General features: G+C 46.8%; 1 protein-coding gene across 10 annotated transcripts in view; it reads left to right on the forward strand.

Annotated features, from left to right (window-relative positions):
• Positions 1–22,537, forward strand: part of KMT2C (lysine methyltransferase 2C) — a 454,559-nt gene that overhangs the window by 170,301 nt on the left and 261,721 nt on the right. The window lies entirely within an intron of this gene.

Consider the following 22,537-nt stretch of genomic DNA (forward strand, 5'->3'; position numbering starts at 1 on the left):
GCTTTCCGGGGTTATACCAGGATGATGCCCGCAGCTGCAGGCATCATCCCGGTACCGTTGTTTACAGCGGGTGATCGGCTACCCGAGTATAACAACCGATGCAGCTAAAAGCCGCTCGGTTGTTATACCGGAGGAGCGGGAGGGGACATCCCCCCCTCCCGCCGCTGTTACCAGGCCTCCCGTGTGATCGGGAGGCCTGGTGTCTAATCGTCTGCCTTCGGCGGCTGGGGGCGGGCTGGAATGAAGCTGTGGGCGGCTTCGTTCCAGCCTTCTCATTGTAAACGCGGAAGCGACGTCATGACGTCACTTCCCGTTTACTCGGCTGCCAATGGCGCCGAATTTAAAAAAATACACAGTACTCAGAATCGCCGTTTTCGGCGATCTGAATACTTTGAAGTGCAGAGGAGGGATCGGGGGTCTTTTAGACCCCCGATTCCTCCATAAAGAGTACCTGTCACCACCTATTACTGTCACAAGGGATATTTACATTCCTTGTGACAGCAATAAAAGTAAAAAAAAATTTTTTTTTAAAACACAATTTATAAAGTAAAAAAATAAAAAAGTGCCCCTGTCCCCGCGAGCTCGCGCAGCGAAGAAAACGCATACGGAAGTCGCGCCCGCATATGTAAACGGTGTTCAAATCACACATGTGAGGTATCACCGCGATCGTCAGAGCGAGAGCAATAATTCTAGCCCCAGACCTCCTCTGTAACTCAAACCTGGTCCGTAAAAATGTTTTAAAGCGTCGCCTATGGAAATTCATAGGTACCGTAGTTTGTCGCCATTCCACGAGTGCGTGCAGTTATAAAGGGTGACATGATTGGTATCTATTTACTCGGCGTAACATCTTTCACATTATACAAAAAAATTGGGGTAACTTTACTGTTTGGATTTTTTAAAATTCATGAAAGTGTCCCTTTTCCAAAAATTTGCGTTTAAAACACCGCTGCACAAATACCGTGTGATAAAAAAATATTGCAACAATCGCCATTTTATTCTCTAGATTCTCTGCTAAAAAAATATAATGTTTGGGAACTCTAAGTAATTTTCTAGCAAAAAATAGGGATTCTAACTTGTAAACACCAAATTTCAAAAATAGGCTTAGTCATGAAAGAGTTAACCCTTACTGAACATCGCCCGCTGAGCTTCCATCAATTTATCATTTTGTGTCTCCTAATCAGTTTATAAAAATAAAGAAATATGTGCCTACGTATAGAAAAAAAAATCTGATAAAAACGTGTGATAATTAAAATGTAATTCGTTCACATTTACGTCACCGTGTCAGAAGATGAGAAGTTGCCTAATGATTGTATTGCAGCATCCTGCTTTATCACCTACAAAGGATATACGTAGGATGTGGTTTTTATCTTGCAAGCAGTACCCTTTGGCAAGGTGTTGTCAGTCCCTTCTTCCTCATGTATTCAAGTGGAACTTCACTGAACATTAACTATTTTTAGTCCTTATGCCGGTAGCATTAGTAAATAGGAAAGTATATCATATTTTGCTTGTGTTAAAATTTGTTTCTTCATTTCTTCTGTTGCTTGTCATACAACCCATGCATCTTCAGGAGGGGTTTTGTAAGCTACACACACCCTCCTATCTGCATGCCCGAGCTAAGGGCAGATGGATTACAGGAAGTAAATGCTATATGGATCATCTGCCCTTACACAAGATGGCCATGGCTGCCAGAAATGCTAGGGTGGTGTTTTTAAAAGAGATTGCTAAAAAAAATAAAGAATGGAGACATGGCTCAAAGGGGGAGTTTGCTTTGAATATTAAAAATTAATTGAATAGCATTTTTAGTTTGTGATGCTCAAATGCAGTGTAGTTCCACTTGAAGCCCTGGTGTCTGATCATTGGAGGAGAGCAGGCTGAGTTCCCAGCACAGCTAGAGAACTGACCACAGTGTGTTCTCTTGCTTAGTGTGGTCCGTTTTTAACCAGTTCCTGCCCACGCTATAGCTGAAAGACACCTTACTGTGCTGGGAGGGAGTCCATGGATGTCCTCTCGGGAACATGCTTCCTGCGCACCTGCTTAGGAAGCAATATGATCATTAAGACACCACACATCTATATACTTGTCTATGGACTTTTAAATTACAAATTTTTGCCCTTAGTGCCTGGCAATCACAATACAGTTGTGCCTTTTGGCTTTTTAACTTTGTAATTTATTTTTCTCCTATATGTATTTAATGTCTTGGTGTTACAATTCGAGTCCCATGTTTGCTTTCCTCTGTCCATTCCCTCTTTTTTGGATGATGGTGGGGTTTTCTATAATATTGTAGCAAGGTCCTAGGCCTCCTTCAGTCTGAGAACCTCCAGAACCATGATCTGCTGACATCCTTCCATATAGAGTGGGTTGTAAGGCATAGTGGGTGTAGTGTAAAGTAGAGTCATGGGCGCCAGACACCTCTTGAATGCAAAGAGATTTTATTTCTCTTGAACAGAAATTTGGGAGAGAGGGTTAGGGCCAGGACACCCTTAGGCAGTTGCAATGTTAATTTCTTTTGTTCATTGATAGACACAGCGCTCCATTATTTAGAAACATAGGGTTATATCTCCCCCTACAGGAGTAGGACACTAGGCAAAAAAAGACTTGGCTACGCCAATGGGCAGTCCTAGGTGATATACACCCCCCCCCCCCCCCCCCCTCTACTTATAGGCCTTCAGTTTTTTTTCTGCCTGGTCAGGAGTAAGGGCCTAATTCCCTGCTGGGATCTCTGGTCCTGGCAATTTTTTGTTTTTTGTTTTTTAAACTACTTTTTTCTCTTGGATTTTTTTCCTGTGAGATCTACAGTCAACTGCCGGACTGGGCGACTGGCTGGACACTAAGATCCAGTGGTATCCCCAGTCCGGCCAGCGAGCGCGTGCAGACCGCAGCTACATGCTAGGTCGGCCGTGACAGTCCCACTGGACGTGGGCTGGTCCTGCGAGTTAAACTTCTCGCGAGGTCGCATACTACCCGGCCTTGGCCTGTGTTGCAGACTTCCTCATGGCCAACAGCCCCCCCACTTCGGTGGCGAGGAGGATCTGTCTGGGAGCGTTATACGCGCACTTCGCTGGAGCAGTAAGTAAGGGGCCCCCTCCTCTCCTTCCCTGGAGTGGTGTGGGGCGCGGGTACTCCCTGGGGTGGTTAATCCCTATGGGGTATTCCTCCACACCCCACCTTCCCGGAGTGAGGCCCAGGTTTCTGGCCTAGGTGCTTCGGACACTCTGTCCACTCCCCTACCCCCCTCCAGGGTTGTCACTATGGGGGGTACACCTTGGCACCTGCTGGATGGTTGGGCGGGTGACCAGGCATCCGTGGATCTGCACCCTCTGCAGCGGCCCTTTACTAATTTAGGCGGCGGCTTTGCAGCCTACCGAACAGGTGACGTGTGGGGCGGCCGGCGGAGGCTTCCGCTTTCCATTGCGGGCGTCCGCCCCTCCTTCCTCGGCTCTGCCTGGTCCGGTCCCCCCGCGGGCCTGTGCTAGGGCTGCGGCTTTTGCGGCCTACCGACCGGGCAATGTGTGGGGGGGCCCTAGAGCAGGCGGCGGAGGCTGCCGCTTTCCATTGCGAGCATACGCCCTCCTTCCTCAAGTCTGCTTGGTCTGGTCCCCCCTGCGGACCTGTGCACTTGCGGTCGAAAATTTACGCGGACGCCTTCTTCCAGAGGAACGGCTCTGAGGGCGACCCCCTGTTTGGGGGTTGTTTAAGTGGGCCCTCCGTAGGCACCCCCTGTGCGGGGCCTTAGTGGATGCCCCCTGTGAGCGGCCAGTGCCCCCTGTGAAGGGTCCATTGGTTCCCCTTGTGAGGGGCTTCCGTAGGCGCCCCTTGTTCGCGGTCCAGTGGTGCCCCCTGTGCAGGGTATATGTAGGCTTGGTTCTCCTTGGGGCTGTGCAAGCCCTGTTGCTTCAGGGTGCGCTTGTCCCGGTTGCAGTGGGTACAGAGTCAGAATGGAGTCCATCCTCACGGTGGTGGCGTCACTTCATCATGGGGACTTTCTGGCTTCTGTCGACATCACAGATGCTTTTTTTATACACTCCAATATGTGCCCAACACCAACACTTCATCCGTTTTACTGTGGGAGAAGAGCATTATCGGCTCATGGTGTTGACCTTTGGCCTTGCCTCCACTCCTCGCGTATTCACAAAGGTGTTGGCCCCAGTTCTGGTGTTGTTACGTCAGTGGGGGATTGCGGTCCTGGGCTGCCTGGACGACTTTCTTCTGTGAGCAGAGTCTTTGATTACCCTGAGGGGGACCTAGCTCGCTATACAGACCACAGATTTCAGTTGTGTTCTATACTATCTGAAGTCTGCTCCGGCTCCTTCCAGAAAAATGGATTATCTGGGCCTGACTCTGGTTTCATCTCTAGCCAGAGTGTTTCTTCCTCTGGACAAACTCCAGAAGTTGCATGCTGCGCTTCAACTACTGTTGTTTCGCAGGTGGGCGGTCCTGCATGTGGGTGTTGGGCCTGATGGTATCTACCTTCGAGGCGGTTCCAATTGCACAGTTCCATATGAGCTCCCTTCAAGTGAGATCCAGGCGTAAAGTGCCAGAGGTCTCTGGGCTATCAGATTTGGCTGAGCCAGAAAACCAGGGGTTCCTGGTCTGGTGGCTTTGCTCTCCGGGATTTCGGCAGGGCACATGCTTTTTCCCCTTGTATTGGACAGTGGTCACCACCAATGCCAGTCTGTCTGGGTGGGGAGGTGTCCTGGGACTGGGTTCTGCTCAGGGTCTTTGGATGCTGGAGGAATCCGTACTGACGATCCTGGGACTTCAAGTGATCAGACTAGGTATGGATCATGGAGGTCGACTTCGAGGGCTACTGGTACGGATCCAGTCGGACGATGCCACAGCGGTGGCCTATGTCAATCACCAGGGCGGAACAAAGAGTGTGTTGGCAGCCCTGACAGTAGCCAGCATCCTCCGGTGGACAGAACGCCTTGTTCCGGCTATCTCCGCCGTATGCATTCTAGGAGTGGAAAACTGGCAGGCTGTTGCCTCAGTCAGCTAGTGTTGGTCCACTGGGTGGTCCCTTCACCAGGCCGTGTTTCATTGGATATGTCTCCGATGGGGCACTCCCGAGGTAGATCTGTTGGCTTCCCAGCTTAACGGAACAGTACTGAGGTTTCTAGCAAGGTCACGGGATCCTCTGGTGGACACTGCAGACGTTCTGGTGGGGCCGGTATTGTTGTATCTATGCCTCTCCTCCTCTCAAGCTTCTGCGGCGGCTTTTGCGCAGGATTGAGGCCGAAGGGATTCCGGACATTCTAGTGGGCCTGCATGACCTTGATACGCCACCTGGTGCGCTTGGTCGCTGACGTTCCTTGGCAACTGCCTCTCAAGGAGGAACTGCTGTTCCAAGGGTTGATCTTCCATCCTGCTTCAGTCGCTAGTTTTGAAGGCCTGGCTGTTATGAGCCAGGTGCTGAAGTTATGACACGGCTAAAGGCTAGGAAGCCTTCCTCTAGGAAGATTTACCACCGGACATGGATAGCATACATATCCTGGTGTGAGGCGCTTGGCATTTACCCTCGTTCTTTCTTGGTGGCTCGGATTTCGACCTTCTTTCACAGGGGGGTTGAACAGAACTTGGCCTTGAGTACCATCAAGGGCCAGATGCCGGCCTTGGAGATTTTCTTCGGCGTCCCCTTGTCTCACACTCCCTGGTGCGTACTCTTAATCAAGGGATTCGACATCTGCCTCCTCCGGTGCACTGTCTTCTACCGCCGTGGGATATGCTCTTGGTGCGTTTGGTTCTTCTGGAGCCCCCCTTTGGAAATATTCGGGAGGTTCCTCTGTTTGCTCTGTCTCAGAAGGTGGCGTTTTTGGTTGCTATCACCTGCTCGCAGAGTGTCGGAACTGTAGGCGTTACCATGTCATACTACTTACCTGGTAATCCACAAAGATGAAGTGGTTCTTCGCCCTTGTCTGTGGTTCCCTCCTCTGATTCCTTTTGACTAAGGACATTGTATTGCCTTCCCTGTGTCCCAGGTCAAAATGTCCTAACCTTACATGCCCTGGACGTGTTTGGGCGATTCAGGTGTATTTGGCAGTCACAGGATCTTTTCGGAGATCAGACTCACGTTTTTGTGATCACGGACGGGCCAAAAATGGGGCTGTCTGCTTCTGCGACCTTTCTAGATGGATCAGACAGATAATGACTCTGGCCTATCCTATCAGGGGTTGAGTTCCTCCTTTCCTGGTTACGGCGCATTCTACTTGGCTGCTTACTGCTTCTTGGGCCTTCCATCATCAGGCGTCAGCTGCACTGGTTTGCAAGTTGGCCAATTGGTCGTCAGTGTACTCTTTAGCAAAATTCTATAACGTGGATGTGCTGGCATCTGATGATGCTTCTTTTGGCCGCAAGGTGTTGCGGACTGCTGTTTAGGGGGGTCTAATATCTCTTGGGGGTGTATTGTTCAGATTGGACTCCAGTTGTTCTGTGTTGACCTCCTGTTACCTGGTTGGTTCTTGTGTTAGCCTTGGGATTTTTCGTTGTCCCACCCCTCCTGTTTGGCACTGCTTTGGAACGTCCCTATGGTTCTGAATAATGGAGCGCTGTCTGTCAATGAACGAAAGAGAAAATTGGATTTTTGACTTGCTGTGAATTCCATTTCTCTGAGTTCCCGCTCCTCTAAGGAGTTTTGATGCTTCTGACACTGCTTGTTACTTAACTGAAGGCCTATAGCAGAGAGATGGGTGTATATCACCTAGGACTGCCCATAGGCGTAGCCAAGTCTTTTTTTTTTTTTTTTTCTGCCTAGTGTCCTACTCCTATAGGGGGCGATATAACCCTATGGTTCTGAATAATGGAGCCCTGCGTCTGTCAATGAACTCAGAGAAAAGGATTTTACGGTAAGTCAAAAAATCCCATTTTGTAAGACTCCGAGACTTCTACAGGTAGACAGCTATGCAGGGAAAGGCATCGAGCAAGACACTACATCTGTATGTGTAGGAATGCTGTCTCCTATGGCAACAGTCTTTAACAGTTTCTAACACAAGGTGTAACAGTTCCTTCACTTCCACTACAATCACTTCTTGTAGTTCTTCGACCCACTGAGCTCCCAGTCTCTCTCACTAGACTAGTCACTGCCACTGAATCCATTGAGCTCCTCCAATTTTTACTGTAGTATCCTCCTCAAGCATCACCCCTGCTTCTCTGCTGGGTCCCTAGCTTGGCACTACAGATACTTCTCAAGCTTCACCCCACTGGCCTGCTTGGTCCCTGGCTTGACACACAAGGCTGCTCTGCAAGCGTCACCTCTGCTGGCTGAGTCCCTGGCTTGACACTTGCTAAAGTTTACCAATTCTTCACCGTCCCAGATAGTGAGAATTCTGCTCCGGTATTTGCATTAGCTACTCACTGTGGTTCCTGGTAATAAGGTGGTTGGTCCCTTAGTGGCACCGGCTTCCCCTCTACCTCCGACAGGTCCTCCGGCCGGAAAAACCGTCACTTCTGGTTGGACTGCAAGCCTCAATCTCAACCCTGCGCTGCTCTCTTGCTTCTGGATAGGTCCTCAGACAGCCTAGCAGCCAGATGTGCCCAGGATAGGACCAAACTCCCACCTAGCCGCCCATCCAATACGACACACGTCCACCCAGACAGCCGTCCAGGTGGCAGAGAACACTGATCACCTGACTCCACCCAAATATATAGGTTCTCCCAGCAGGCCAAGGGATTCAAGAAAACCCCTGCACAATTGCTGAGATACCCCATATACTCCTAATCATCTGTCCTTGCTTTGCCCTGGTCTTATCTAAAGCCACCAGGTACCCGGCCACCTAGCGGCAGTAGAGAGGTGTGCAGCAATTCTAGACTTGGGGTGAGATCAATTGATCCCTAACAATGAGCCAAGGTAACTACTCCTGGCAGGTAAATTTAGGAGCAACCCTGCCTAAACATCAGGGTGCTACATCGTCTTTGCTTCCTTATGTCTTTCTCGGAAGCATCCGAAGTGAGAGTTTACTGTGCTACTGTCACTTTTAGGAAATTTAATTTAGACCCCTTTCACACATGCTGACTGTTCATTTCATCAGTTTAGTCAGGTTTTTTTAAATAAAAAGCATATAAAGTTTACATCAGTTTTTCACCAGTATATTATCAGTTTTTTCCCCTAATCGTCTTTCAGGACTGCCACCTGAGAGCTTGGCTCCTCCCCTCTGTTGGAAACACCTGCGCCAGCTTCTATAAATTTCCTCCTCCCCTGCTGGCTCCTCAGTTATTTGTGTTTCCTCCAGAGGGGAGTCACCACAGGAACCAGCCAGGAGAGCCAGGGAGGCTCAGGCAGCATGTCCTGAAAGAGGAGTAGAGACTCCTAGGACAGACCAGGGGGAAAATGTTAGTGTATACACCCGCAACTTTCTCTGGATATTGCCACCCCCGCATCCCTGAGCGCAGGTTGAGGTCGGGGGGGGGGGGGGGGCTTCCCTTTCATCACCGAGCGCGGTGAAGCGGCGCGCAGCTCCTGCAGTCTCATGCCCCCAGCAGCGTGTCGCGTAGAACACGCCGGGTACTGGGATTGCACGGCCTGTGGTGGGTGACGTCATATCCGGCCAGAAGGGGCGTGCACTTCTGGGTTCGCGGCTTCCGGTTCCAGCCGCGAGCGTTGAAAGGGAGCCAGGCATGGGGCTGGAGAGGAGCTGTACATGCTGTAGAGACAGCAAAAGCTCCAGAGGTGACACAAGGATGGCGGATGCAGAGGATTTGGACCGCACTGCTCCAGCAGAGACCAGCTCCAGCCATGTTAAGGTAAGGGGAACCTAGAGTGGAGCTCCCCTGGCCTGAACCCCCCCCCCCCCATCATTAGTGTGGGACAGGTGCAAAAGGGGGGGGAGCAGGTTAAAGACCCTCAGGTGTCAGAGGGTGGACTCATAGGGCCCCTGGTGAGGCAAGCCCGAATGAAAGTGTTGCACTCCTGCAATTATGCAGGAAAGGGTACTGTGTGTTAATGGTTGGGGTTTTTTTCTTATGTCTTTTCAGAAAACAGAGAAAACCAGGGCCTCTCATGTTTCAAAAAGAAGGTGCCCTTCCTGTAACCCTTAGAGATTCTTGGGAAAAACTATTATGTAAAGATTGTATTAGCAAACTAGTACAAGAACATTCTTCAGAGCAGGGTGAACTAGCGGCATCTGTTAAATAATTGTCTAGTACTTTCGAGTCCTTCAAAAACTTTTTTTGAAGAGTTTCAGATGCCACAGTTTCAGACTGCTCCTCCAACAACAAAGGTAAAGAAAGCTCAGGCAATACCCTCCACTAGTGCAGGTCCTTCAGTAGCCCCTAGAGAGGAGGTGGAAGAGGAACCTGACAGTGCAACTTCTGGCTCCCAAGATTCTGAGGGGGAAGCTCTGGATGGGGATTCCAGGAAGCCATCCCGATACAAACTCTCATTAGAAGAGGTAGATCACCTTTTAGGGGCCATTTATACCACACTAGGTATATCAACGGAGAAGAAACCATTATCATTGCACGATCAGATGTATGAGGGCCTAGGGGAACGGGAAAAGAGGAATTTTCCTGTTCATGAGGTCCTAGTAAAGCCATTCTTTTCTAAGGCCTTAGAGACGGTTTCCCTTTACAGAGGATCCAGCATCAGTGTGGAACAAGGTTCCAAAACTAGATGCAGCCTTCTCGCAGGTGTCAAGGCACACGGACTTGGCATTTGAGGACATGGGGGTTCTTTCTGAGCCAATGGATAAAAGAATGGACTCATTGTTAAAAAAAAATCATGGGACTCGACGGTGGGAAGCCTGAAGCCAGCTATGGCGGCCACGGTGGTGGCTAGGAACGTAGAATTCTGGTTAAATCAATTGCAGGCTCACATTGAAGAAGGAACTGCGAAGGAGCAGATTCTGGCTTCATTTCCCACACTCCTGCGAGGTCTTGCGTATATCGCAGACGCCTCCGCAGAACTGGTTCGGATGGCAGCCGGGTCCTCCACACTGGCCAATTCCACAAGAAGGGCCCTTTGGCTTAAAACATGGCAGGGTGACTGCGCGTCCAAAGCCAAACTGTGCGGGATTCCCTTTACAGGGGATCTGCTGTTCGGACTAGGGTTAGAAAAGGTGCTGGACTGAACTGCAGATAGGAGGAAGGCGTTTCCACTGAAGCGTAAAGCTAACTGGAAACAGCCACAACAAAGTAAGAAGAGGCAAAGAGGGAATACAAGATCCTGCTTTACAAGATGGAGACCCAGAGGAGACCTTGGGTTCAGAGAGGGAAAGGCAAGGGAGGGGCGATTTTTCGACGTCCTGAGCAAACCCAGAAGAAATTACAACGTAGTAGTAGTGGGAGGGAGACTAGGGGCCTTCCTCCCGCAATGGGAAGAAATATCTTCCAACCCGTTTATTCTGAGAACAATAAAGGAAGGATATCGTTTAGAGTTCTCAAGATCACCCCCAAACAGGTTATACATCACCAAACTTCCGAGGATCAAGGAGAAGGCCAGAGGATTAATGAGATCCTTAAAGGAACTCAAAGAACAAAGAGTGATTATCAAGGTACCAAAAGGGGAAAGAGGGCAAAGTTTCTACTCCCACATATTCGGAGTGCAGAAAACTTTAGGGAAGGTCAGACCAATCCTCAACCTCAAGCCTCTAAATTTGTCCATAACCTACAAGAGGTTCAGAATGGAGTCCATATATTCAGTAAGGGCACTTCTACCCCCAAACTGTTATATGGTCTCCCTAGACCTAAAGGACGCGTACCTCCACATCCCGATACACCAGGAGTGTCAGAAATTCCTGAGATTAGCAATAAAGACGGAAGTAGCAATCGTGCACCTTCAATTTCAGGCTCTACCCTTTGGCCTCTCCTCATCGCCCAGAATTTTTACAAAAATTCTGACCGAAGCTCTGGCACCATTACGGGTCAAAGACATATCCATCATTGCCTACTTGGACGACCTTCTCTTGTGTTGCCCAGGAAGTTACTACAAAACCTCAGCTATATGCAAATATTTTTAGAGAGTCTAGGATGGCTGGTAAATTTGGAAAAATCCAATTTACAACCCAGTCAGCAAATAGTATACTTGGGGTATGTCCTAGACTCAGCGCAACAAAGGCTGTTTCTTCCCAAAGAGAAAATAGGGAAGATTCAGAAAGAAGTAAGCAGATTGCAAGCCAACTTACCATGTACCATAAGGCAGATAATGTCAACACTGGGACTGTTAACATCCGCAATCCCAGCAGTGCAATGGGCAGGCCTGCATTTCCGGCCACTGCAGGTGTTCCTATTAAGGATATGGGATCACAGGCAGGAGTCCTTAGACACCAAGGTGCTATTGCAAGCAAGGGTAAAAAACCTTATGGTGGTGGAGGAGGACAGAGAACATGAACGAAGGACGGCTGTGGAGCCTACCCATTTCCCGAATCTTAACCACAGACGCGAGCGGCGTAGGGTGGGGAGCACATTTAGGCTCTCAGATATCACAAGGGACTTGGGGAAAGGAGGAGAGGATGAGATCATTCAACTGGAAGGAATTGAGAGCAGTATGGTATGCACTTCAAACCTTCCAGGAAGAGCTGAGGGGTCATCATTTGCAGGTCAAGTCCAACAATGCGTCAGTGATCGCCTATATAAACAAACAGGGGGGAACAAGAAGCGGAACCCTGTGGTCCTTAGCAGAGGAAATCTTAAAATGGGGAGAAGAAAACGTACTCTCATTGTCAGCAGTCCATTTGAAGGGGGACTTAAACAAAGTGGCGTATTTCCTCAGCAGGAAAAAAGTGAATGAGAGCGATTGGGCGCTGAAGCAGGAGGAATTCAAGCAGATTGCTCAAAAATGGGGAATACCTCAGGTGGACTTGTTTACCTCAAAGGAAAACAGGAAAGTCAGAGCGTTCTTCTCCCTGAAAAGAGGACGGAGCGCTTGGGGGTAGATGCTTTAGCACAAACGTGGGCATTCAACAAATGCTATGCCTTTCCCCCACCGGTACTTCTACCAGCGGTACTAAGGAAGTTACGTACAGAGAAGACAACACTAATTTTCATAGCACCCTATTGGCCCAAGAGACCGTGGTTCTCTATGCTCAGAGAACTCGTGGTGGAACCCCCCTGGTTATTTACCGATCCAGGAAGATCTACTCTCCCAGGGTCCAGTACACTGCCCCCAAGTGCAAAGATGAAACTTGGCTGCATGGTGTCTGAGGAGCAGTTGCTAGAAGCAAAGGGGTTCTCAGACCGTCTAATAGACGCAATGCTGAAAAGCAGGAAGATTGAGACACGGAACATCTACCAGAAGGTATGGAGATGTTTTAACAGATGGTGTACAGACAAGGAAGTTAATATACAAAGCTCAGTAGCAGTCCTGGAGTTTCTAAAGGACGGGATAGACAAAGGACTAAGTCTTAGCACGCTTAAGAGTCAAGTGTCAGCACTTTCAGTTTACCTGGAAAAGAGATTAGCATCTGATCCATGGGTAATCAGACTCTTTAGATCACTGAGCAGACAAAGACCAATACAAGGTACAGTCTTTCCAATGTGGGATCTGTCATTAGTGCTGCAAACTATGTCAGCAGACCCCTTTGAACCAGTGGATAGTTGCAATCTGAAGATGCTGACACTTAAAGCAGTCTTCTTGGTGGCAATTGCTACAGCAAAAAGGGTCTGTGAGTTGGAGGCCCTGTCAATCGGGCCCTCCTTTTTTCAGATTTTTCCAGATTGCATAATCTTTAAGATGGATCCGGCATTTCTGCCTAAAGTGGCCTCGAAATTCCACAGAGGCCAGGAGATTGTGTTACCATAGTTTTGCCCAAATCCTTATTTATTTTGATTTCTGGAGTAAGGAAAGGGAAAAAGGCCTCAAGACGCACCATAGCCAGATGGCTAAAAGAAGCCATTGAACAGGCTTATAGGTTAGGAGGCATGCAGGTCCCAGAGGGTATCAGGGCACACTCCACCAGGGCAATGGCTGCGTCGCAAGCAGAAGGAGCTGGAGCAACACCGGAACAGATTTGTAAAGCGGCAACCTGGTCCAGCTTTGCCACCTTTGTAAGACACTATAGAGTGGATCTTTGGGCGGCTAAAGATCAGACCTTTAGACGCAAGGTCTTACAAGCCGTGGTCCCGCCCTAGTGCTCGTTTATCCTCTCAGGTTGCTGTTCTGAAAGACGATTAGGGGAAAAACGAAGTCCGGCGACCAATCTTCTCTTTTTTTTTTTTTTTTTTTTTTAGGTCATTGAGACACTTCGCTAATCCCAAAATAATACTCACAGTTTGGGTGTAATATTTCCGCCTCTGTTTTCGTACTGAAGAATAACTTAAAAAATGTGATGCTGGCTTTTTCCATCTTGCTTGTGGGCATGTGAAGCCCACAAGCATTGATTTCCGGGATGTGGTGAATGCTGTTCATTCACAGCTTGTTCACGCGCATGATAATTATTTCCGCACTGAATTTTGGGAAGCCTGACACTAAGCTCCCAGGAGACAGTGCAGCGCCGGGGGAAAAGCAATAAACACTCCTACTCCCATGGGAGGAGAGACAGGAAGTGCCACAATAAAGTACAATATAAAGGTAATTACAGCGATAAAAAAAAAATTCGTGCGGCATTTGAACATCTATGAAATTAACTGAAGGGGGTAAGATTAAGTAAAAAATTTGAGTGGAACCCTGCTTTAAATTTGTAAGACTGCCACCATGGCTTTTGTTACATGTTTGTGTGCTACCAGGCGGATGTTCTAGCTTGCTTTTATCTCCGTTTCTGGTGTAAGGTGCTATGAGCTGCTCTCTGAGTCTGTCTTGACCTGCTATGTAGGCCAGTTTTATTATTTGCAATGCTGCCCATTACTCTGTTGAATTGCTTGTGGACATCCCAGTCATAATGATTTAAAGAAACCTGTGTCTTGTATTGAATAAGGAAATAGATTTTGTGGAGTACAGTATAGGACATGGGACCTTCCCCTCTGTTCTTGTGATTTCCCAATTGCTTGCAACAAAACTAAGGCTATCTGGGAGTGCAAGGATATTCCTGCAGCCTTTCTTTTTTGCCAGGGTCCGATCAGCTGAAGGTAGCTGCAGATAACCTGGTCATAATGATTTAATGAAGCCTGTTATGTACTGTATTCCAGAAAACTAATTTTATTTCAGTTAATTGCTTATGGAAAAATCCATTTCTTTGAGCGACACCACACCTCTGTTTTTTGATCATGCTTTTGGTGCTGATTTTCTGCAAGCTTAGGAGTAGTGGGGATTATACTTGGCTGGCCCACAAATGCTAATGTCCAGCCCCGCTTTAGGTGACAGTATATAACTCCTCAGTCAGTTAATTCCTGTGTCCCTCAATGATTATTTTCCTTGTTCAGCCAGCTTTCGATAATTACCACAAATAAAGTGAAACATCCCCCCACCCCCACCTAACAGTATGCTGATCTCTCTATCACTCTGCCCTCTTCCTATCAGCATGCTCGAGCAAGGATGGCCCAAACTCTGTTCAAAATTCAGCAGGAACGGTGGGATGGGGCTTGCGTTTTGCTTGGAAGATGGACTAAAACTGCTGCAGCACATATTTATTTAAATGGGAGCCATAGTTAGATTTAGCAGGAGGCAGTGTTGAATATATTCACTTGATTGCTATTTTCTATGCTGTCACTGGAAATTCCCACCTGTCTGCGTATTTATGGAAATATGGCTCCTTTCACACACACACACACGGGACCATTCGTCCGTTTTTCTTCCATCCGTTGATGGATGAAAAACAGACATCAATGCATTCCTATGGAAAAACGTATGTAAATGGATGATCATCCGTTTTCATCCGCTTCCGTCAACATCCGTTTTTTTCATCCGTTAAAGAAATGGTTTAGATGAAAAGCGGGTGGCAAGGGATGACCAGGGATGACAAGTGGATGTGAAACTGAAAAAATACTCGTGACAAAAAAAGTGACTGAACTGATGAAATGAATGGTCCATATGTGTGAAAGGGGCCTATTGTGTATCCTAATTAAAAAAAAAAAAAACTAGAATTGCATATATTACAGTTTACCAGTTATAAAAAAAAAAAAAAAAAAGGTTGAATAGGCTATGCAGGTACCTCATATTTGAGAGATAGAACTGATATGGTGGACTTTAGCAGTACCAGTAAGGGACATTTAACCACTTCAATACCAGACCAATTCTGATTCTGGTAAATTTTTTGTAAATAAGTACGTTTTCTTCAATGACGGGCACTGATAAGGCTGCACTGATGGGCACTGATAAGGCTGCACTGACGGGCACTGATAAGGGAGCACTGATAAGGGGGCACTGATGGGCATTGATAGGTGGCACCGATGGGCACTGATAGGTGGCACCGATGGGCACTGATGGGCACTCGTAGGTGGCACTGATGGGCACTGATGGGCACTCGTAGGTGGCACTGATGGGCACTCGTAGGTGGCACTGATGGGCACTCGTAGGTGGCACTGATGGGCACTCGTAGGCGGCACTGATGGGCACTCGTAGGCGGCACTGATGGGCACTCGTAGGCGGCACTGATGGGCACTCGTAGGCGGCACTGATGGGCACTCGTAGGCGGCACTGATGGGCACTCGTGGGCGGCACTGATGGGCACTCGTGGGCGGCACTGATGGGCACTCGTGGGCGGCACTGATGGGCACTCGTGGGCGGCACTGGTGGGCACTCGTGGGCGGCACTGGTGGGCACTCGTGGGCGGCACTGGTGGGCACTTATGGGTGACACTGGTGGGTACTTATAGGTGGCACTGATAGGTGGGCACGGATGGGCAATGATAGGTGGGAACGGATGGGTGGCACAGATGGACACTGATGGGTGGCATTGCTGGGCATTACTCAATTCATCTATTACTCTATGGTGCCAGTCAGTGTCCATTTGTGGGCACAGATTGGGCACATGTGGATGGCCATGGGGGATGTACCTGGCCATCCACATGTTGGGGGCTTCCTTGGTGGTCTTGGCGGCTTCCCTGGTGGTCCAGTGTGGGCATCCGAGGGGGGTCTGCGCTGATAAACAATGAGCGCAGACCCCCCCCCGTCAGGAGAGCCGCCAATCGGCTCTCTACTCGCGTCTGTCAGACGCGAGTGATGAAAAGCCCATCAACGGCTTTTCCTATTTACATCGTGATCAGCCGTGATTGGACACGGCTGATCATGTGGTAAAAAGCCTCCGTTGGAGGCTCTTTACCGAGATCGGTATAGCGGTGTGTCAGACTGACACACCACACCACTGATCGACGTGATGCGTGCCCCCAATGGGCGCGCAGCGGCTGTTATCCTGAAGGATGTCATATGACGGCTAGTCAGGATAACTGAACCACCGCCCGGCCATCATTTTGCTATAGGCCGGGCGGGTAGTGGTTAAACAAAATAGTATTTAATATCTTTATTACAAATGGTTTAAAAATATTTTTTTACAAATATAAAATCATTTGAAAAATAATCAGGTATCAGTGATTGAGAGATCTCTGTTAATACAAACGTTAAAAGGTTGATACGTTTCACAACTTTGCTTCTAAAGGACCTTATATTTTTGACTTAAAACGGAGATCCTGTTCAAAAATAAAGAAAAATACATAAGTGTTTACATTAGGAGCACAACAGAATTAGTTTCAAAATGTCATCTACTTGAATGGAGGATAGCATAAATGGGGACTCGCATCTAGGAGAGACCCGTCAAGAATTACGTACCAGGTGTCAAAGGAGGAACGATGCAACAACAAACTGAGTCTTTAAACAAAGAATTATTATTTAATCATGAGCAAAACCAGCAAACAATAATGTGTTTTATTCTGAGAATGCCAACAAGCATAGAATTAAATAGATGAGACATGGGTTGATAGACTAGCCATAATCATAAAATGCTTACAGAAAATAAAATCTTAGTTAGAAAAGGAGGGAGCGAGGATATAGGCATCAACAAAACACCAGATCACAGAAGATCCTGCAATTATTCCAACAACCATTCCCTAGAAAGATCCAATATATAGTTATTATTCCACATACTCTGGATCACGTGGCATTTACGTTGCCAGGTGGCCCCGCCCTCAGCTATATAACAACTGTCATCGAGGAGAAGCGTCACTTGGTGGGAGCCTCCCATGGAGGCGGAGCTGTTGCAGCTTTTTTTTTTTTTTTTCTTTTTTTGTTTCGTTGGGCGGCCTGAGATGGGATTTACATCGCTGGACATCTTAATTTTTTTTTTATTCTTTAATAGAGGACTTGTCCCAAAGTGTCTCTTGTCATTTTTACTATTTTTGACATTTTTTTTTTTTGGTGAATTGATAGGGGTACAAATGTACCCGTTACCAATTCACTTGAGGGGGGCAGGATCTGGGGGTCCCCTTGTTAAAGGGGGCTTCCAGATTCCGATAACCCCCCTGTCAGCAGACTCCCACAACCACCGGGCAAGGGTTGTGGGGATGAGGCCCTTGTCCCCATCAACATGTGACAAGGTGCCAGGTTGCGTGCTCGGATAAGGGTCTGGTATGGATTTTAGGGGGACGCCTACGCCTTTGGCACGAGATAGAGATATATATATATATATATATATATATATATATATATATATATATATCTCTATCTCTATCTCTATTTTATTAAGATGGAGGTTTACGGTACAAAATGATATCGGTTATAAACCAACATATCGAAAAATCAATTGGCATACAAAGTCATACATAGAACCTCAAAATATTGAATGCATTTGAAGTTATACTAAAAGATCTTGGTTCAGTATGATCTTATTGACTATATGGTCTATAGAACAAAACTGCAACCAGAAGAGGTCAAAACAGAAAATAAAAAGAACAATAACTCAGGTCATTATTGAAGACGGTAGATGAACCAAGGGTTCCACTTAGCATCATAGGTAGATATGGAGTCATGCAGTGTATGAAATATTTTTTCGGATAACATTATTTGGTCAACACGCGAAATGACTTGCATGAATGGGACTGTATGGGAATGGGACTGTATTAGACTTTCAGTTAAGGGTGATTGCCCATTGTAATGAAATACAAATAGTGTGTGTTGGTTTCATTAGATGTTTCGGGATATCTGGGATTTTCCCAAATAAAATACAGTGGATATATGTCAGAGTTATTTGCCTCCCCGCCAACTTATCTATCAGCTCCAGAGTTTTCTTCCAAATAGATTGCAGAAATTCACATTCCCAGAACACGTGTAAAAACAAACCCAGTAGGGGACAGCCTCGGAAGCAGGATGAAGAGGCCTGCGGGTAAATCTTACATAATCATGTGAGTTTACTACCAGCAGGTAAATTAATCTGTTTCCCGTATGTTAAGAGATTTAGTGCACTTGCGCATATTCTGCCAGTTTGTTTCCCAGACCTGGTAGTCGTATTCCATATTTAATTCCCGCTTCCAAAGGGTCATATGCTTTAATTTGGGGCTATCACCTACGGTTTCCAATTTTAGCGAATATTGAAAAGGTTTGAAGAATATTTAGCAATGTGATCATGGGGTTGGTAGGAAATAAAAGCACATTATCTGCATACATGCAGAATTTATAGGTAGAGGATGCTTTGTTATACCCTGAAATGCCTGGATGTTGCAATATTGCTATGGCTAGGGGCTCAATAGCCAGAGCGAAAATGAAGGGGGACAGTGGACACCCCTACCGAGCCGGAAGAACTCTGAGCTACAACCTGGGATTTTGACACGCGTCCTGGAATTCTGATATAGAGCTTGGAAGGCCTGCAAGAATTCTCCCTGAAAACCGTAGCGCTGTAAAAGGAGAGACACATAGCTCCAAGACACACTGTCAAATGCCTTGTGGATGTCTAGACTTAGCATTAACAGTTTTTTTGAGAAAAGGTTTGCGTCCTGAATAATCTGTGGCTAGGCAGATATTGTTCGTTATAAGGCAGTGGGGAATAAACCCTGACTGATAAGGGGATATCACTCTTGCTAGCCTATCGGCTAAAATACTACTGAAAATCTTCAGGTCATTGTCAATAACCAACATGGGCCTAAAATTCTGAGCGTGAATATGGTCCTTATTCTGCTTAGGGATGAGCGACATATTTGCTAACAGCATTTCATCTGGTAGGCTATTACCTCGTACGACATAGTTGAAAAGCCAAACTAGTCTGGGGGAAAGTTGGGAGGAAATTTTTTTATGATATACAGTGGAGAATCCGTCAGGCCCGGGGGCCGATCCTGTCTTTTAGTACCTTGATGACGTTCATCACCTCCGATTGAGAGAGAAGGGAAGTCAAGTGAGTCTAATTGTGAGAGTGTAGATTGGGATGGAGTTAAACCAAGCTAGACTCTCAGCTGATGGATCAGTCTGGGGAGGTGCTAGCAAAGATGAGTAAAAATTTTCAAAAATCTTTTAGACTTCCTTTGGGTGGGAAGTAGTTGAACCCGAAGGAGTGGCTAATTTATAGACATGCAGGGGGCGGAGAGACTGGTTCAGTTTTCTAGCGAACCTAGTTGAAGACAAGATACTATGCAATAAAAATCTTGCCTTGGACCATCTCAAGGCCTTCTCTACTTTAGCCGAGAGCAGTGAGTCCAATTCAAGGCATTTTTGCTCAATGGAAAGTCTGGTAGACTCTAAATTCAGGGCTATGGAATTTTTGTACAGTCTGTCCAGCTCAGCGGTGAGCAATACTATTTTTTGCTTATTGGTACCTTATGAGCAACCCACACTGTAGAAATAGGGGTCTCCGGGAGGGCATTTAATGCGAAGTAGTCATGTATGGCTTGGGAAACCTCTGATTTAATCACTATGTCTGAGAGAAGTGCCTCATTGAGTCTCCAAGTAAATGGTGTTGGGGCAAGCTTAATAAACTGAGGTGAAGGATTGTGGTGGTCCGACCATACACAGTTATGTAAGGAAGCAGCCGTAGAGTTTTTCTAGGATAATAGGGGTGGACAGAATATTATCTAGTCTTCTGTAGCTGTTGTGGGGATGAGATAAAAACGTGTATTCCTTTGATCCTATATTGTGCGCTTGCCAGGTGTCCACTAGTTGGAATTCTAGAAGTTTGCGGGAGAGAGATTTTGGAAAGGCTCTAGAACTAGTGGAGGCTGTACACCTGTCCAGTGTGGGGTTCACTACCATGTTAAAGTCCCCACCTATAATCATAGGTGGGGATTAAAATTTTGCTTGTATATCAAAAAAGGATGTGAAGAAGGAGGCAGAGGAGTCATTGGGAGCGTAAATGCTAGCAATAGTAAGCTCCTGATTATGTATGACCCCTTTGATTATCACTAAGTGACTTTCTTTATCTTTGTATAACTGATGAACTTCCAGTGGGAAGAAGGCGTGTAGAAATATGGCAGCACCCCTACTCTTTGAGGAATAAAGCATGTAAAAGGATCATTCCCTATTGCTGTAGGCGGTGCTGCCACATTTAGCTGGTAACAGAATGAGGACAACACAGGTAAAACCCAATCATCAAATGGAGGGAGCATGACCTTACCATGACCTTACCTACTTCATGAGAACCTATAAGAAACTGAATGACCAAGAACGACTGAGATTTACAACAAAAGAAAAAAAACTTCTGAAAATGTTTAAGAAACAAAAAACAAACTGGATCAGGAACATTTTCATATCTTGAAAATAGAACATCAAAACCGAGACAGCTAGGTCTCAAACCCAGCTGCACAGCATATCCTGGCTCAAAAACAAAAGAGGGAACCAGTAAAAGGAACCTTGCTGTAGAAAAAGTTGTCATCCTTGCTGGGTGGGGAGGTCATGCATCAGCACCAAGGGACAGGCTCCTGACAAAATGGATGCTGTAAGACTGAAAGTGCATTGTCGAATCAAACGGAGCTGTTCATACAGTTAGCTGTAATATTGCGTCGTTGTTAACTGTTGTCCCCTTTAACCAATTTCATGTCGAATTCTTCTTCTATCCCGTCTAGGAGATGTGTGGCAAATTTGAGATGGCCTGTTGGTCAAGGGTGGGCAATGTACCGCTTCTGCATCCAAGAGGCCCAATTTCACCAGGAACTCTTGACCCTCCAGAATTGTAGTGGCAACCTATATGTGGAGCCATTATGCAGAACCACCAATTTGAATGGAAAGCCCCATCTGTAGCGAAACCGAGCTGCTTGAAGTGCTGGGTAACTTCTTTCATACCCCTGCGTCTATCCAGCGTGGCTGCGTGATATCCGGATAGATTTGAACAGTATAATCATCCAGGGTGATATGTGGCATGTTTCTGGCAGCCCGTAGGATGTCTGCCTTTGTCGGGAAATCTTTAATGCATAGGATAATGTCGCGTGGCGGTTTATCCACTGTGGGTCTCGGTCTGTGGTCCCTGTGGATCCTGTCACATATAAAGGCTGCAGATTCGCAATCTGGCAGGAGAGACTTGAACAACCTAATGACAATGGGAATCAGATCTGTGACCAACTCTGGAAGACCACGCAGACTCAAGTTATTGCATCTATTCCTGTTGTCCAGGTCTGCAACTTGTGACTGTATTTGGTTAAATGCTGTTGATAATGTATCATGCTCCTCACTGAGATCGCTATATGCCAGAATTAGTTCAACGTGTTTGGTTTCCAGCCTGTCGGTCCTAGTACCCAGAGCTGCAATCTCCTGCGACAGTGTATGGGAGGTTTTGTGCAGTTCCAATTGGAATTTTGCAGCAAGTCTATTGTACATCGCTTCCAGGCTAGCATCTAGGTCAGCTTTTGACAAAGAGGTATACTCACCGCCCGGATCCAAGGGGTAGCCAGGGATAGAAGGCATAGAGAAGGCCGTCTGAGCACCGGAGTGAGCGACTTTTGAGCAGGACCCTGGGATTTTTTCCTTGATGGCATGCACTGTGTCTTTGTGCCTCGAGTGGGTGTTGGAGGTTTAAGGCAGATTATAGCCCTCTGGAAAGCCGATCGTGTCCCATGTAGTGCGGAGCTACAGTGTCAGGCGTCCATCACGCTCAGCGCCACTCATGCGTCCCGCAGGCACAGTATTTAAAGGAATATTTCATTTTTATTGTTTCACTTTAAGCATTATTAAATTCAATGCTCCTGAAAAAAGTCAGTTTTTAAAACTTTTTTTTTGCATTGATACATGTCCCCTGGGGCAGGACCCGGATCCCCAAACACTTTTTTATGTTGGTGTCCCATGGACTTTAACGGTGTTTGTGTGTTCATCTGAATTTTTTGCCTGTTCGGGTGCAAACCGAACCGGGGATGTTTGGCTCATCCTTACCAACAGTTCCGTTAACTTTAATGGGACGGCTTGGGATGCGGCAGTGACACAACAGTTAGGTGAGGGACGTGGTGGCAGCAGGTGAGTGGATGCCCGTTAACAGGTGTAAGGACTTATTCTTTCTGGTGGTTAGAATCTTTAGAATCGTTAGAATATTTGCAAACAAAATGAATGTTTCCTATTTAGAATAATAAGCTGTCAGCGATATCAGAACTGATTCAATCATACAGTTTGTAGTGTACATAGATTTTCAAAACAATGGGTACTGTCTGCATCAATGCAATGCATGTTATCTCATCTTGCAGAACTTGGAATGAATTGAATGAGTTTACCAAAAATTTAAATATTGCAGAATATACAGCCTTATGCTACATAACTAAGCTCCATTTCATGCTGATGAATAAAC

Source organism: Aquarana catesbeiana, linkage group LG05 (assembly GCF_042186555.1).
Source record: "Aquarana catesbeiana isolate 2022-GZ linkage group LG05, ASM4218655v1, whole genome shotgun sequence".
NCBI lineage: Eukaryota > Metazoa > Chordata > Amphibia > Anura > Ranidae > Aquarana > Aquarana catesbeiana.